The sequence below is a fragment of the Chamaea fasciata genome, unplaced genomic scaffold (genome assembly GCF_029207755.1).
Source record: "Chamaea fasciata isolate MVZ Bird 193981 ecotype frontalis unplaced genomic scaffold, bChaFas1.0.hap1 SCAF_25, whole genome shotgun sequence".
In the NCBI taxonomy this organism is placed as follows: domain Eukaryota; kingdom Metazoa; phylum Chordata; class Aves; order Passeriformes; family Sylviidae; genus Chamaea; species Chamaea fasciata.
Genome location: NW_027094110.1, coordinates 5,308,037 through 5,322,066, shown reverse-complemented (window position 1 = coordinate 5,322,066; position 14,030 = coordinate 5,308,037).

The window sequence follows — 14,030 nt, the reverse complement described above, 5'->3', positions numbered from 1 at the left end:
CCACCACAGCTGGGCTGGCAGAGACTCTGGGGGGGAGCAGAAGGAGTGAGTGCCCCCAAAGCAGTGGGCTCAGTGAAGCACAAGCCCTTCATCGCTCCTGCACTGGGGCTGTTCCTCAGTGTGTGTGACAGGGAGGCTCAGCCATGGCCACAGAGCTCGGGGGCACCACCCAGCTGTGCCCGGGGTCTCTCCCTTCTCAGCTTTTGCAGCCAGGTGCTGCTCTCTGACTCTCAGTAGCACTCTGATTTTTGAGCATCCTTTGGAAATTTTCCATGAGAAAAGGAGGATTTTGGCTCTTGCTGGGTTCTACAGGAGCAGACAGTGGCAATGCTCAAGGTCTGGCCTGCATGAGGGAGACAATGCTGCCTCAAAGGGGTCACTGGGCTGATGCTGGAAGAGCCTGACTGCAACAGAGGAAGAACAGCTCAGCCTGAGCTCAGTGACAGCCCAAGGAGCTCACAGGACTCCTGTGTGCTTCAGGTGCTCCGGCTGCAGGGACTCCAGGGAATCTGTAAAAGTTCACGAAACATCCTCAGCGTTCATGGCTGCTCTTGGTCCACTGGCCTAAACACCTAAAATGAACCAAGTATCTTCCTCAGAAGAGAAAAAATGCCCCAAAGAGCTGAACTGTGTCCAGTTTGAGTGGGGCACAGTGCTGTGCCCAGGTGTGGGGGTGCCAGCAGAGTCAGGGCATGGGCAGCTTGGCCAGCCAAGCACCAAGCTGGGTTAGCTGAAGGATGAATAACTTGAACTTGCTCCTCAGTGAACCCTCAGTGCTGACCCCAGCTCCCTCTGCAAAGGTCAGGCAGGAGAGATGGTGGCATCAGTCCCCACATGAGTCTCAGGGAGTGATGACACTGCGCCTTGGAGAGGCTTGGGCAAAATACATGCTGTGCCAGGGGCCAGGATGGGCAGCTTGGCAGCCCCCAACGTCCCCTGAACATCCCCCAACTTCCCCCCAAAATCTCCAGCAACACCCTAACATCCCCCAGCACCCACCTAACATGCCCCAGCATCCCACTGCATCCACCAGCACCCTTGCAACATGCCCCAGATTGCTGAGCAAGGCATGAGCAGAGGCCAGGCAAGGCTCGGGGCAGGAGAGCAGTAGGCTGAGGTGTTCCCTCAGTGCCCACATCAGCTCGGAGGAGGGAGCCCTTGGAGCGCTGCTCCTGGCAGGTGCTGGCAGCCAGGTGTTCTGTGAGGAGCTGGAGCTATTTTTAGTTTCATTTCGTGGCCGTTGCACAAGGGCCAGGCGTTGTCACGGAGCTGCCTGAAGACAACAGCAGAGTTCACTGGGGCAAGGTGACACTTCAGTGGCACAGGAGTGACCTCGGGCTGGCTCGGTAACCCACGGCATCACTGTCCAAGCTGCCTCTCTGAGATTCTCCTCTTCCTTCCCTCCCTCCTTCCAGAAGCTCCCAGCCAGTGAGGGTCCCTGGCTGTCACCAAGGTGGGGGCCAGACAGCAGCCCTGGACACTATTTGGGAATGGCACATTTATCTTCTCCAGCCTGAATTCACACAGGGCTGAGACTGTTTCCTGGGAGATGAGTGTGTGCTTTGCAGATGTCTCCTGGGAGGTGCCTCACCGGAGTCCAAATATTCCACTGTGACCCAGGAGAGGTTTTTTCCTACATCCTCCCTTCCAGATATTTCATTCAACCCTCTGTGTTTCGGACAAGTCTGCATAAAAATCATACACTACCAACATCCCCCCACTCTGTGGCCCACAGGGACACCCCCCAGCAGCACATTCCAAGCGCTCTGATGGAAGAGGGACACGGGTCAGGAGCATTCCTGAGCCTGCTCTGTACCTCATCAACTGACTGCCCCATTCTGAGGCTCTTTAAAGCTGTTCCTCTGGGACAGGACAGCTCTGCTCTAGCCAAGGGCAGATGTAAAATCACCTAGGAATCTGTTTCACCCCATGCCCCCATGTCCATGTACCCTCACAGCTCCCCAGGAGCTGGGGGTGGTGGAACAGAGCCACATGTCTGACCCCACTGGTGGGGAGGATAATGAGGGGACCAGCACCAAAACACCAGGATGAGTGGGTGGGCACAGTTGGGACTCTCTGATGAGTTTCTGAGTCCCTCCTTGCCTCTGCAGAACGCCCCTGTGTTCTCCTGCTCCAGCATCTCCCTCGTGGAGGAGCCCAGTGGGGTGAGCTGTGCCTGGTCTCTCTGCCACTGCTCACTGTCTTGGGAATTTCTGAGGGAAAGGAGAATTTCCCCATGCCATTTGTTCTAATCCAAGCCCAGAAGAATGGCTGAGATGGAGAAAGCTTCAAAGTCTAGGCAGCAATAAGGTAGCAGTGCCTGCAAGTGTGGTGCTTGTGCAGAGATGGGCAGTGGGGTGGGGTGGGCTGTGGGGTGGGCAGATGGGATGGGTCGCCTGAGGGCAAATGCGGCTGCCCGTGGGCAGGATGAGGAGCATCTTTGCCAGGAGGTGACTTTGCCAGTGATGCTGAGCTGTTTGCCTTGGGCTGGGAGGGCAGCAGGGACAAGCTGCCCTGTCCCCCATGGGTGCAGCTCCCATCACCTTGTCCCTGAGGCTCTTGTCCCTGACCTCAGGCTCCTTCTCGTGTGGCCATCATGTTGCAGAGCATCCTCACACCGAGCTCTGGGGATGCCAGAGCCATCCAGCTCCTCTGCCCTTGGCAGGAGCATGTCCCTTATCAGACCCTGACAGCAAGAGCAGACACAGCGTAGCTCACCTCTCCCAGAGCCCTGCAGGGCTCAGACCCTTTCACCCCTGCTCTGCTAATAAAAATACCATTTTTTTCTTAAATCAGAATCAATGTCAGAACACCATGAAGCTTCAGCCAGCCTTCTGGAAAACTTTGGTGAGCTGCCAGGGCTGCCACGAGCTCTCTGTGACAGCACACAGCAGCAGCAGACCTGTCCTTGCAGAGGTGGCAGGGGACACTGCTCTAGACGCCCCCCACCTGCTGCTTCTGCGTGAGCCCCTCATCCCATGGCACGTCTCCTGCTGGAGAGAGGGCACGTGAGGCACAAACACCCAGTGGGAGGAGGAAAACGCTCCCTTTTGTTTCCAGCAAACAGTCTGGCTGCGGGAGAAAAGCAATAACCAGGCTGGTACACGCCTGTTTGCCCAGGAAAGCGGGGAGAGGGCAGGGAGGGGACACAGTAAACACAGACGGCTGGTGCAGGTAACCCAGAGCTCAGGCTGCTGCTGGAGGGCAGTGGGCACCACTGAGGGGGCCCCCAGGGTTGCTGTCCCCCTCTGTCCTCAGGGACTCTACTCCCCTGTGATTTTGTAGCCCTCCCACTGGGGCTTGAGCCCAGGCCAATGTCTGTGCCAGCCCCTGTGACAGCGGGGCACAAAGCTGAGCCTGCCCCACTCACACTGCGGGCTCCTGTCAGGGTCTCCGTGGCACTGATCTTGCACCCTGCCAGGCTCCTCCACGAGGGTGGTGATGGAACACGAGAGGGGGACACAGGGCTTCCTGCAGAGGCAAGGAGGGAGTCGGAGAAACCCATCCACTGCAGCCCCAGTCTGTGTGTCACTGCTCCCTGCGGGACTGGTGTGCAGTGGAAGTTTGGGGTCTGGGGAGTGAAGCACCCTGAGTGTTTCACCTGCCCCCCACGGTGCCAACCAGGAGCCAGGACAGGCTCTGGATCTGCAGTCTCTCCTCCCCTGCTCCCTGGAGATCACGACCAGGGACCGTGCCACACTGCACTGAGCTCACTGCTGCCAGTGCTGCTGGAGTGAACTCCGCGGCCTCCCGGGGGATCCCAGCCCTGCTCCCATGAGTGGCTTTCCCAAGAGTCACTGGTGTAAAGCACGGCAGGAACATTCAAACCCATTTTACAGCAGTAAAACCGAAATGACGGTGGGATTTTCCTTGAGCCACAACAGGAGGTGCCTCACAGGGAACAGCCCAGGGACATCCAGGCACTCTGTGGGTCGGTGTCATGGGTGTGCAGGGAAGTGTTCTCAGCTCTGTGAGCAGGGGCTGCACTGCTCTCTGCATCGGGGCAGCCACATTGTTTTCCAAGAGGAACCGAGAAGCCACAGCAAATTCAGCTTAGGGCAGAGGCAGTATTTTCACATGGATTTAAACAAGCAATGGTGTCTGCAAGCAGCAAAAGGCCATTGGGAGAGGCCGTGAGCTCTCCTCCCTTTGGTGGACCCCCCCTTGGTGATTTATCTCTAAGTTCCCTGTAAATGTCAGGGAAAAGTCACAAATGCAAAATGTGACTCGGAGCAAAAACACTCCTAAGTGTAGAAAATAAACCATCCTCAAGGCCGCTACCTTTCTTTTGGGATGAGTATTTGGTTTCTCCATTTGTGTCAATTCAGTCCCTCTGGCTCGAGCAAGAAATCCTTCATTTTTCCCTGCTGTGGGTAAACCTGTTCCGTTGCTGCTGTGTCCCCGCTCTGGCCATCACACACTGTGCCCAGGGGCTCCAGTGCTGTGTGGAGCTTGGGTTTGGGTGACAGCTGCTCAGGGGGTGTTGCAGCAGCTCCCCTGAGCCCTGGAGCCATCCCAGGGAAGGTGATGCACTCGTTCCCCCTGTTTCTAACAGCAGTCTCAGGGTGCTTTAGCATCCCTGGCTGCTCTCAGTGAACCCCAGCAGCTCCTGCAGCCGTGGGGGTCCAAGCCCTTCTAGCCTTAGGGCACACTGAGGCTGCAGAGTAACACGGGCAGGCTCTGGGGGAGCTCTGAGGGCACAGTCTGGGCCGGGGCCGCCGTTCAGCTGCTGTGAGCAGATCGGGTGACCTGTGGCTGCAGCCCACCTGCCGCCCAAGGCATTGGTGCTGGGGAGGCACCTGTGGAAAACAAGCTGCTCCCAGAGCCCCGGAGCCCTGAGCCAGGCACGGCACTGGTGCCCAGCCACGCTCTGCCCCAGATATGCCCGGACTCTGAGCAAAAGTCAAGGTGATTTGTGCTTCCCAGGAATGCTGTCGTTTGTGTTTCCTCAGAACACGGTGAGGGGGGAGGCGGTGTGTGGGCAGTCCGTGCTTTGTGCGCTCCTCAGGGCAAGGGACACCTCCCAAAGGCTGCGGGGCTGGCTGCAGGTGCACCAGGGTCTCAGCCCTCGGGAGGGGTCGTGCCCAGCACGGAGACAGGTGGGCTGGGAGATCTGGGAGGGGCTGAGGTGCATCCAGGGGCTCCGTGTGGACCAGCAGCCTTGCCTGCTGTGGGCTGTCAGCTCCTTGGGGGTGGTGGCCACAGGTGTCCCAGCTGCAGGGGTTCTATTCAGAGACCTCCAACCCATGTTCCTTGTCTCCTGAGTTGCCCCAGTCCTTGCCCTCCAGCAGACAGTTCACCCTCTCCAATCTGACCAGATACTGCCCATCCTGCACCCACAGGCATCATCTCCCACAGCAGCCAGGGCCTGATGCTGTGTGTGCTGAGTAATCCCAGAAATGTCTGTCCATCATCTGCCATCAGACTCCACAGAGCCTGTGGCACAGCTCAGCCCTTGCTGTGGGGCTGGGGCAGCACCCAGGGCTGGTAGCAGGGTGGGCAGGGGGGACTGGGGGCTCGGATACCCAGAGGTGGCTGGGGGCTGGGAGTCCCTGCCCTCCCTGGGGGAGATTTGGGAGGGTCCTGCTTGTTTTGCACTGAGCTGGCAGTGCCAAGGTGTGGGGGTAGGATGCAGTTCCCTGCCTGCCCACAGCTCCAGGGGGAGCAGGGCACCACAGTGACATTTGTCAGCTGCCGTGGGCTCCCAGCCTGGGTGGGACAAAGGTCACCGTGCAGAAATTTCATTTGCTTGCTGATGGAAAATTCCCTGCTTTGCACACATGCAAATGAGGGCTGGGAATCCTGTGCCCATGCCCCTGCCACTGCACTCCATTCTCCAAGCCCCAGCCAGGCTGGGGGTTTCCATCCTGCCCCCACTAATGTCACCGTCACACACAGTGGCTCCCCAAAACCTGTCCTTCCCCCTGGAGACGTCCTGGTCAGGGGGCATGGCTGTGTCCTCAGGGCAACTCCCACTGCCCACAGCCTGTCTGTGCCCCTGCCCTGCCATACAGACCCCCGTTCCACTGGGCCCTTGCTCTGGAGCCACAGAAGCCTTGCTGAAGCCACATCCAGCCAGGGCCACACCAAGGCACCAGGGACCAGGGGTGTCCCACGGAGTAGGTCACATCCCCATTGCTGTGCACAAGTGGGGAAAAAGGTTATACCAGGGTCCTTGGAGGTAGGAGGCCATGGGAGGAGGCAGGCTCTGCCTGTGTATGTTTGGTACCTGTGCCCAATGCAGGGCACTGCAGTGCTGGCACTGTGCTGATGCTGCATGGATTGGGGAGGCAGGAGCACCCTGAGGTCCTAGAGCTGCACACCATCAGCACTGTATGCTCTGAGGATATCTACAGACCAGGCTCAGGGAAGGGCAGAGCACAGGAAGGGAATATCCTAAACCTTCACCTAAAAAGTCCTGTTTTCCAGGATACTGCCTGGGATGCTTGAAGGATGATGCAAGAAGGGAAAAACCTCCCTACTAAGTTTATTACCTTGCAGACTCTCTGCACCTTGGGATGCCCACTTGGCAGCCATGAGGACACGTCCACAGGTGGGTAAGATGTGCTCCACCAGTGCTGGAGCTGCTCTACCCCAACATCCGCCGTATCAGCAAGGCCAGTCACAAGCACAGAGGTGCAAGTGGGATTCCTGAGGCTCTTAGCACCATCCATCCCAGGCTCCAAGCCCTGCCACCTGCAGGACAGAGCTGTTAGCTGTGGCTGTGGCAGAAGAAGAGACAGAGGGAGAGGATGGAGAAATCCCCAGGCTCCCTGAGCAGTTTTCCCCTCTCTGCAGTGACTCAGTCCCATGCAGTGAATTGCTCAGCACTGGCTCTCTGACCCACACGGCCTTCAGCCAGCAACCCACAGAGGCCTGGAGCTCCTCAGTGCCACAGTGAGGCAGAGGCCAGCAGCTTGCAGATACTCTCCCCTAGGTTCAGGTCAGAGGCTCCAGCTTAGAGCCCAAGCCAGTGGCCCTGAGTCACCAGGTGACGATATCCTGCTGGTATGTCTCAGGTGTGGCAGCACCATGGGTGATGTGAGGCAATGCAGCCGCAACTGCAGCTTGGTGCTGATAGCACTCGTGACTGGTGACTGTAGGTGGGGGATGTCTCTCTGCTATTCACAGCTTTGGGCAGTTGCTGAGGAGCTGGTGAGACAGATCACTCGGCTGGCAGATGTCCAATGTTTGCCAGGATTTGGGCTCTTCTCGCCTGGGAGAAGCTACTGAGCTCCAAGGAAGCCTCCTCAGCCCTCTGTCCCTGTCCCTGACAGCACAGCCATGGGCACGGTCTGCTGCCTGCATGTCCTGACCATCACACCGGGGCCCTTCCTGCCCACTCCACAGGGCCAGATGCACCACCTGGGAACAAAGCCAGCCCCAGGCACCACATCCTCTACTGTGATAGGGCCTGAGGGAATGGCATGAAGGTGTGCCAGGGGAGGGGCAGCCTGGATATCAGGGAAAGGTTCTTCCCCCAGAGGGTGCTGGGCACTGCCCAGGCTCCCCAGGGAATGGGCACTGCCCCAAGGCTGCCAGAGCTCCAGGGGTGTTTGGACAACACTCCCAGGGATGCACAGGGTGGGATTGTTGGGGTGTCTGTGCAGGGCCAGGAGATGGACTCAGTGATCCTTGTAGGTCCCTTTCAACACAGGAGATTCCATGATTCTCTGATTCTGTAATAGAGCAGGGATCCAGGGCTGGCTGCAAACCCAGCACACTCCTGGGGACTATTTGCATTTGGGGCAGATGGTCCTTTGGTTCTACCAGCCTGTCTTAATGGTGGTCATGCAGGTGACCATGTCCTGCCCAGCCTGGCAGGTCTCTCTCTCCTGTCTGGGACACTCAGAGTACTGAAAAATTTCTCTGCTCTCCCTGTACAGGAGCACTCCTGGGGCTGCCAGCAGGGAGCAAGGTCAGAGGGGGCAGTAGGAGAATAGGATCCAAGTGGTGATCCTCTGTGAGCATCATGTGACAAAGCTCTGGAGGATTTCCAGCACCTCAGGACCTGACATCCCTTTGTCTGTGGGGTGCTGAGTGAGCCCCAAAGAAGGGACAGGAGGGCACAGGGCCAGTGCTGAGCAGAGCCAGTGGGGCACAGGCAGGGTGCTCCTGCCCTACGTGCCTGTGCTCCGGTGAGCTCATGGCTGTGGATGTAGGAAACTCATGAAATGGAATATCTGGGCCATCTCCCCACTCCCAGTGTGCAGCAGGCTGGCAGATAAGATACCATGGGCAGGTATTCCAGTTAGTGCCGTGGCAGGCTCCAGGACCAGGGAAAGGACAGGCTGCCAGGCAGGTGGCAATGCTGCCAGGCAGTGCAAGGACACTGCTGCCAGCCCAGAGTGCCAGCCCCACTCCTGTAGCAGGAGGTGATGCCACTGGATACCCCACATCTTCCTCCTTTTCTAACACTTTGACAGACAGCAGTCAGAAAAGACACCCAAAAGGAGAATGAACAGCCAAAAAGCAGTAGCTCTGCCTGAGTCTTCTGGAAGGTGAGGAGAGCAATGTTTGGAGATGAAAGATCCTGCAATAATAATTGCTGATGCATCCAAAACCTTCCCCAAAACTGTTTTGTCACTGCCAGCTGAGAGAAGCCCAACTGCAGAGGAGACTTGACGTGGCAGCCCTGTCCCATGTCTCAGCCTGGAGGCCCAGCCATGCCCCTTGTGCAAACACCTCAGGGTGGGGGCAGCCGTAAGGATGACAGAGACCAGCAAGAAGTGTGAGAGACTGAGTCAGTTCCACTTAAAATAGAAATCCCCTGACATCAAGGTCTGGCTCTGAGTTTTGGTACGTGTTTGGAAGGAAGTCATTGCTCCTCCGGCACTTCTGCTCCGATCTTCACCAGCCTAATTTGATCAGTGCCACGGCCCCAGTTAGGAGGTCACCAGTTCACTGGGGACAATACCTGCTTTTAGGTAGAATTTCACACACAAACAAACTGGAATTTGAAGAAAGGTCTGCAATTTCTGCTGTCCAACATGGCCTTTAGCCTACTGTGTCTTTCTTGTCCCATCTCATCTCCTGTGCCACTGGCAGAGACACCTCTGGTCCCTCATCCATACTCAAGTTGGGGACCCATCTTCAGGCATCTCCTCCTCTGAGCTTTGTTGAAATGGACAATTTGCTGAAATGACTTTTCTCTTTTCCCTATCACCATTTTCTCACTTTTCTTCTTGTCTAGAATTTGCAGATGCTGAAGTTTTCTCACCTCAGCCTGGAAGATGGAAGGACCCTTCTAATCCCACTGGTCTTTTCCCACTCAGCGATTGAGAAGTGACAAGGAGCATTAACTGCTGGGTGCCAGTCACTCAGTGTTCCTGTGATTTCCTTGGAGTCTGCTTTGGAGGGCTGCTGAGCCTGGCATATGCTGACAGAATCATGCTGATGGGTCACTGCTGAGGTCTCCTCCCACAGAAGCAAGGAACCCTACAAGATGCATCTGCTGTAGCTCCAAGTCTCCCATGATGGTACCCACACTTCTCCCTGCCCCTTTCCCTGATTCCAAACACCTTTCTGACCTTGACTGATTGAGTTCTGCCAACCTGCTGTGCCAGGAGGAGGGGCTGAGCCCTCCCGGGTGGCTGGGCAGGCGTGGGCAGTATCTGCAAACCCTGAGTCAGGTTGCAGGAATGCAGTCGGGATGGGGTGGCAGGGAAGGACAACAAAAGGACAACAACACGACCCATGGTGCAGGGGATCTCCCAGTCTGTGGGCGATGTCTTTCCCTGCAGGTGACATGGCCACAAGCCCTCATGCCCACACCTGCACCTTGCTGTGAGCACACGCCCCACCTCTGCTGGGGTACTGGTGTCCCCTGAGCAGCCCCTTTCCTGAGCAGCCACAGCTCCCTGCACTGGGATGACACCACAGGGATCTTCTCCTGGGTGAAGCCTGTCCAGCCATGGATCTGCAGGGTTTCAGCAGGGCCAGGGTGATCACCAGCACAGATCCTCTCTCAAGCGTTATTCTCCTCCTGCAGTGTTGGAGTCACAATAAGCAGGTGACTCCCCGGCTCTAGGGCACAGCCAGCAACGCTGCCTGCCAGAGAGGAACCACAGCACAGAACTGTGGCTCTGGCTGCCTTCAGGAGACCCCCTCTCCATGGACCTCCATGTGTCTGGGCAGGACTGAGGAGTGCCCAGCACCAGCCATCACTCTCTGCACACCGTCCCCAGCTCGCAGCTGCTCTGGCAGCTCTTTGCAGCTCTCTAGGATTTCACAGGGGCTCTGCCTTTGTGGAATCCAACCTTACTCTCCAAGAATGTGTTCCCAGCAGCTGCTGGAAGCAGCATCGTCAGCCTGGCCAGCACACTGGCAACTCCTCAGCCCACAGACAACTGCACTGGGCTGAATGCACACAGATACCAGCAGCACCTCAGCCCCCCAAAACTGGGCTGTGCACCAGGAAAGCCCTCCAAGGCAGTCCCAATGGGGTGCATGCTGGGGCTTGTACTTCCTCTGGGCCAGGCACATTACAGGATGTAAATTCCTTGGAGAAGGGGATGTTTATTAAAATAAACTGCTTAAGTCACTCACACAGTGTATCTCTCAGTTTCACTCATCCTCACACGCACCTGCACAGGGTCTGACCAGGTGAGCAGGGCAGCACTGGGATGAGGGGTGGTGGTAGGTGAGTCCTTACTGTGGCTCATGGATTCCTCTCTACTGGCTACAGCAAACAGCTCTTTTCACACCCTTTAGGAATTGACCATTTTCACGGAGCCCCTGATCCACCTTCCAAGAGCCTCAGGCTGCATTATTGCCTCTGTCTGGGTTTCCTTGCTGTGGTGCCTTTACAGGTGCTATGATGGTGTCAGGGGAGGAGGATGATGTGAAGAACATGTTTGCATCTTGTTGCCATCCTTCCACTATCAAAGCACGGGTCTCCTGCTGGTGTTACCTACACCCCAGCCCTAATCAAAGTCCAGCCAGCTGGGCTGATGCAAACAACAGGTTGCTCAGCATCTTCCTGCTCTTGACTGTGCCCTGTACAAGCCATGCTCAGAATTTTTCCTTTTAGGGTTCCTTCTGGTACTTTCAAACCCAGCCAGTCACACAGACACTTCCTTCATCCCAGTCTCAGTGTACGTGTTAACATGACTTTACCTGCAGGACAACAAACCCAGGGCAAAATGTTTTACTACTGATGACCACAGAAGATCTCTAGGACAGGAAAACCAGCAGCAGAAAACCAGCAGCAATAGTTATGTGCAAAAAGAAGGACACTACTAAAATTAGAAACTGAAAAAAAAAAAAAGAAGGAAAATAAGAAATTAAAATTAGCAACCAGAAGAGTTCCTGAGCTGGAAGCAGCCTTTGAGTCCAACCACTGGTCCTGCAGAGGAGACCCCAACAATCCCACCCTGTCCCTGAGAGCTGGGACAAAATCCTCCTGGAGCTCTGGCAGCCTTGGGGGGCTGTGACCTGAGGAGCCTGGTCAGTGCCCAATCACCCTCAGGTGGGAAGAACCTTTTCCTAATATCCAATTTAACCCTCCCCTGGCACAGCCCCAGCCCTTCCCTCAGGTCCTGTCACTGTCACAGAGGGCAGAGATGAGAGCTGCCCCTCCTGAGGAGCTGCAGCCCCCAGGGGGGTCTGACCTCAGGCTCCAGGGTGAACAAACCAAGTGCCCTCAGCCACTCCTCGTGTGGCCCCTCCAGACCTTTCACCATCCTCACAGCCCTCCTTTGGCTATCCTCTAACAGCTTTATCTCTTGTCTTTATAACATGCTGGATGTTGTGTAAATATGATCCTGGAGGCTGAAAGCAAATGTGTGTGTGTGTGTGTGTGTGTTCATAGAGGCTGTAGCAGTGTTACAGCGAATGTTTGTGAAAAGCAAGCGTGGGAGTCGGTTGGAAGTAAAGTGATATCTTTGAATAAGCCATAACCGTGTCCAAACACCAAGGAGGGTAAACCTGGGCAGGTGAAATGTGAAACCATGGTCAGGCAAGCCCAAATAGCATAACTTCCAAGTGTTTTTGTGAGTAGACAAAAGGTGGTTGCCTGCCAAAGAGGTTGAAGTCAACAAACAACAGAGTACAACAGGACCACTCATGAAAATGACCTGTAAGGAGAAGTGAGATGAATCCCTCGCATTGCTGTCCCTGCTGAGGCGCTCAGGGGCTTCCCAGGCTGTGCTCATCCTGCACACTAAAGAAGTTCGAGGAGGTCCCTCGGAACACATTCGTTTACATGAATGGAGAGAAAAATGTCAGGATCTTCACATGGAGAAATGTCTCCACGCAGAGATTTGGGAACTCACACGTGGGGCTGCTGCCTAGCAGGGGATCCATGCCATGTGGCCTCGCAGTAAGTTGTGGTTAAGAGTCAGAGTGATTTTGGCAGGGAAGTGCTCCACAAAGACTGAGGTCTCCAGCTGGGTGTCTCGGGAATCCTTTCTGGAGCGGCTGGTGGCATTAAAAGCCCCAGAAGCCCTTATGGTGACACAGGATCAGCAGTTAGGTTGGTGCCTCAGCCAGAGCTCCTCAGGACACCCTGTGTGTGTGATGGAGCAGGAAAGGACTGTTCTGGTGCCACCAAGGGAGGTTCAGGCGCAAGGGGGAAAGAACACGAGCGGTGCCTCACACCCATCTCCCCTGACTTTTCCCGGTGCCTCTGCCTGCCCCATGGATGGAGATGGAGTCCCTCCCTTGCACTATACTCGGAGGGAACTCCAGATATTGTTCAAAGCCCTCAGACTGCAGCCAGGAATCATTTTCCACCTGTAATGTTTTGCTTTCTCAGCCTCTGGGGCTTGTCCCGAGACCACAGACTGGAGCAAGAAAGACTGGGGAAGTGACGCTTAAACCCTGGCCCAGGCCCTTGGTGGCCACCGGTGGCCATTCCCAGCTCTGCCCCTGCAGGTGGGATGTGAGGGCCATGGCTGGGCTCCAGCAGAGCGCGCACTGCTGGGATGAGCCGCGGGAAGGCTCTGCCCCATGGGAGACCCCCAGGGGAGAGGGGACGGGGACGGGGACGGGGACGGGGACGGGGACGGGGACGGGGACGGGGACGGGGACGGGGACGGGGACGGGGACGGGGACGGGGACGGGGACGGGGACGGGGACCACCCTTCTCCCTCACACCGCTGAGCACCAGGGATTGCCCCAGCCACCACTGCAGCGCCCGAGAAGGAGCCAATGAGCCTCCACCCCCGACCCACGCAGCCAATCAGCGCCCGGCGTCCACCAAAAAACCGCTCAGGAGAGGCCCGGTAGCCAATCAGAGCCCTCCTGTCGCTGCCACTGTTGAGGGAGCGGCAGCTGTGCTCTGATTGGCTCTGTGAGCCACCTTGTTCTGCGCTGCAGCCAATCAGGAGCGGCGGCGCTGAGGGGTTACTCGGGGTCAGGATTTCCTGCGCCGCACCAGCCGTGACGTCACCACACCTGAGGCGTCCCCGAGGCCGGAGGGGTCGGGCCGCTCCTCCGCAGCCCCAGCTGGGCCTGGGCACTCTGCGGCCCTGGACACGAGGGGCAGGGGGACACCTGCCCAGAGGATGAGGCTGGAGGAACCTCTCGAGATCAGCTAGTCCGGCAGCCGTGCTCCGAGCAGGGTCAGCCGGAGGAGGCTGCCCAGGGCCACGCCCAGATGGTGCCTCCACAGCTTCCCTGGGTGACCTCTTCCACGGTTCCCTCCGGCTGTGGGCATGGAGGGCTCTGTGACATGCAGTGCCGTGAGCCGCCTCGGAGCAGAGAATCCCTCCCTGCCCCAGGGGTGGGTGATAAGCCCCTGTGCACCCCCGTGCTGAGTTGGCCCACGTAGGTGTGAGGCAGAGCAGCACTGGCTGCCTTCTCCCCGAAGTCATGGGCTCCAGGCAGGAATAGCTCTGTCATGGGTGACAGGGTGAGCAGGGTGCCATCACCTGTCATGGGTGACAGGGTGAGCAGGGTGCCATCACACACCATCGTAGCTTGGAGAAGCACAGGATGGGGCAGAGGCTCTCCCAGTCCAGAGTGGGATTGCCACTGAGAACTAGTGCCACGGCCAGTGGGACTGCCAGTGAGAAGCGCTTACCTGC